This window comes from Carassius auratus, chromosome 26 (genome assembly GCF_003368295.1).
Source record: "Carassius auratus strain Wakin chromosome 26, ASM336829v1, whole genome shotgun sequence".
Classification (NCBI taxonomy): Eukaryota; Metazoa; Chordata; class Actinopteri; order Cypriniformes; family Cyprinidae; genus Carassius; species Carassius auratus.
This window is the reverse complement of record NC_039268.1, coordinates 15635515-15639881: the sequence shown is the minus strand read 5'-3', so window position 1 is coordinate 15639881 and position 4367 is coordinate 15635515.

Genomic DNA, 4367 nt, shown 5'->3' with positions numbered 1-4367 from the left:
TTGTGTTCACCGACAATGTTTTCTGAACGTATTCCTGAGCCCATGTTTTGATTTCCATTACAGTAGCATGTGATGCAGTGCCGTCTAAGGGCCCAAAGATCACAGGCATCCAGTATGGTTTTCCGGCCTTGAACCCTTACACACAGAGATTGTTCCAGATTCTCTGAATCTTTGGATGATATTATGCACTGTAGATGATGATAACCTCAAACTCTTTGTAATTTTCTCTCATTTTCTCTGAGAAACTCTGATATTGCTCCACTATTTTTCGCCGCAGCATTTGGGGAACTGGTGATCCTCTGCCCATCTTGACTTCTGAGAGACACTGCCACTCTGAGAGGCTCTTTTTATACCCAATCATGTTGCCAATTTACCTAATAAGTTGCAAATTGGTCTTCCAGCTGTTCCTTATATGTACATTTAACTTTTCCGGCCTCTTAATGCTACCTGTCCCAACTGTTTTGGAATGTGTAGCTCTCATGAAATCCAAAATGAGCCAATATTTTGCATAACATTTCAAAATGTCTCACTTTCAACATCCTGTTGTGAACAAAATATAAATTTATGAGATTTTTCCATTTTATTCCATTCCTTTTTTACTCACAATTTGTACAGTGTCCCAACTTTTTTGGAATCGGGTTTGTATATGTGAAACTTCCAGGCAGGTGTGTTGAGGCAAGTTGGAGCTGTACTCCACAGGACCCCGATGTTCATACAAAAATCTCATGATACTATTAGAATACTTCTAATATCTAAATCTGACAATTAAAAATGTATTTAAAATTGACATTTCCTACTGGTACACTGCAGCCAAATATACAGCTTATAACATTTATTATTGTAAATCATTTATTATGTGCCTAAATATTTACCACACTACTGTTGTACTGTATTGGAGTAGCTTTTTAAATACTTATATTGACCATGTTGTGCTTGCAAACATGTTAAAGGTTGAGTCACCTCCTCACTTCAATTCACAAACACAACAATACTGCCATTCTATGTAAACCGTTTGCCTTTTTACTTTTTGATGCAGGTATGAAGACAACAGCATTTTTTTTTTAATTCCTCTTTTTCTTTTACTCTACCTGCTTGTGAGCAGAGAGCAGCACTGCTAGGGCTGTCAAACTGGATCAGAGCTCTACTGATTACTTCCACTTTGTCACCTTCATCAGGAAATGATTCTGACACACACTCACACCCTGGTCTCTCCACATCAATATGTGTGCTGTGGAAAAAAAACGCAGATGGGAAATAAATAATAAAAAGGAGGGCATGCTCCAGCTTTACACTCCCATTCCCTCGATTTCTTTCCTTTTTCTTTTTCTTCCCTTCTGTGACCTTACTACTTTATGTGAGAAAAAAACAGTCTTGTCTCAACATTTAATTTCTGTCTACATGGACTCAAGCCTTTTTAGAGATAACCATTTTTTATCTATATTTCTGTAAGCAGACATTATACAAGTATACATTGTGGTATTTTGATAAGACATATGGTGCCAAATTATTCAGCTAAATTGACTATTCCTTTTTGAGGAAAAGTGTCTGTCTTTATCTCGACTGCTCTACCACATTAGATCAACCTGTCTTTTTTCCTCAACCCCTCACCCCCCCTCCAAGAGTTGTGTGTACCAAGGAGTTGCCAAAATTCCTAGCACAACAGAGCACGGCACAGCATGAGCATTCCTTGCAGAATCCCTGAGGGATTACTTAGACAACTGCACCATCCCTGGGGTGGGCATGCCTGCGGGAGACACAGGGTTCAGACCAACAATACCACTACAAAAAGTGAGAAATCTCTGTCTACACTTTTTTCCCCCTCTGAATTTTTTTTTTTTTTTTTTTTGACTGTTTGATTTTTAGCTATATAACATAAAAACAAACACATATGTGAAATGTCATATGTTTCAAATATATTTATCATGACCAGCTACTATGAATAACAGAGTCATTTCTAAAAACTGATTTAACAAAACACACTCTGCACGACCAATATCTGTATGTTTTTTTGTTACTTTATTTTTTGCAGTTGAGGACTATGTGTTTTCTGGGAACCTACTTCAAATCAAACTGTGTGAATGGGTTCAAGAACAGAGAAGGATTAGAGCCCTCACTGTTGAGGTTTAATCTCAGCATTCAACATGTTCTTAATGGCCCTTATCACTTTGTTATCACTAACCAAGGGGATTTTGCATAGATGAGGCTGCTGTCAACTGCAGTAATTTTCCTCAGCACTGTACTGCCAGCTGTTCAAATGCTTAATATTTCCTGTTCAACATACTTTCCTGAATAGCAAATAAGCCTGTGAAGAGTCAGTAACAAGTTATAAATTATAAATAATAAATATAAATTTGGCACTTTTAATTAATGAGAAGCAGGTCGTCAAACTCAAGAGGTGATTTGTTTTTTGAAACAAGTTTACTCAGTTTTGAGACATAATAATAATCAAACTGTAAAAACAAAGATGCAATTTCCAGCCAGAATTACTATCAGCAGCAGGAAAACCTCTAAATACTTTTATGTAGTACATGATTGGTAAACTAATACATTTTCATTACATAATCCATACTGTATGTGTGACTTTTCTGATATATTAAGCTAGGTAGCTCACTTGGTACAACATCCATGAAACAAGAGTCAAGAAAAAAGAGGTCAAAGCAAAAATACTTTGTTACTCTAGCAAATGCAGTTTAAGAGGTTCTAATATATACCATTTACATACTAATATGTGCACTTTAGGCACTAATTTGTATCTTTAAGGCACTGATATGAAACCTTAAAACTTGTTAACTATAACCCTTCCCCTCTGTGGGATGCCTACATTTACTTCACTATATTACAATTAAATCTAATCTTGATAAACTATATATCGGCAAAGGTCTCAGACTCCCAGCTATATATTTTACCAATGTTTTTTTTTTTTTTTAATTATGTAGGAAAAGTAATAGATTAGTTAATGACAAGAGTGCACCCTCAAAAATCTACATCATAACAGTTTGTAAAAAAAAAAAAAGACTTATTCATTGCCTTTTTCTCTTCAACATTTTAGAAATCATCAGAAATTATATATCGACTGAAAACTTAAAATCTCAAAATTCATCCTTTAAACCCCATTTTAAAATCAGACACTGACATTTACATGAAAATGGTTTATCATTATCATGTTACAAAATGTTTTCATTCATGAATGATAAAAATTTAAGTTTGGATCATGCATTATTAAGTCTATGTTCAAAAATGTGAGTGACAGTTAAGGGGTTTTAAGGGGTAAATAAGGAACAAAGTTGTACTTTTTGAAAGGGAATACAGCTCCAATGACAGCATTTTGTTTTATTAATATTATTATTATTAATATATTTTAAATATATGTGTACATTTGCTTTTGGTACCAATTCAGATTTAGTGTAGGTGGTCCATTATCAGATGTTAGATCCAGTGCCATTCAACTGGTATTGGAAGTGCCATGGAAACTGGTAACAATATATTTACCAATTAAAATAAAAATGTTGGCTGATTCATGTTTTGGATAAAGATTTAGATTAATCTGTTTTGGATAACACTGAACATTTTCTAGACCTCTAAGCCACTCACTGGACCTCTCAAACTTTGCAAATCGCAACATATCATTTTTTTTACAGAAATGTTGTCACAGGTACGTTTCGCAGTGAGACTGGATTGATTTTCTCTGGTCTATTTCAAGGTTTTTTCAGGTTTATTCAACTTGTATATACTGAGTGAAATATATTTAGTATGGAACAATAAAAGTGTCTGACAAAATTCACATGTAACATGATTTTTGTACCCTGATAAATAACAGTGGTGTAGTTTGCAATTTAGCCTAATCTAATCACCCAGAAAAAAGACTACCTAGTTTGGAACCAGGTTTTTTAGTTTTGATAATGTTATGTGTCCCATACATTTTTTGTAATAGAAAAAGTCCCTTGTTCCCCTTTCCTCACTTTCAAAAATGATTCTGTCCACACAATATCCAAAGCCTGATTTACCCAAACACCCGTCTACCCATCAACCTTCAGTATTCCACACCACCCAAACAATCACCCCAAAATGCACCCTTTCCACGCATTACAAACCACATGGGATTTCAGTCTCTCTTTAAAGCTTAATGCCCCTGGGAGCGACTCTCTTTTCCATGTGACATCTTTGCATTCTAAGGGAAGATGGGAATGACAATGCCTGTTTCTTCACGTATTTTCTACCTTCTTTTTTATCGCTTGTGATAGTTTGCATATCAATTACACAGACATGAAATGCATGCTTGCATTAGGATAATGGAAAGACAAGAAATACAGTATACTGTATATAAATTATAACATTTATCTGCACGTTTGATAAAAAATTTCACCATT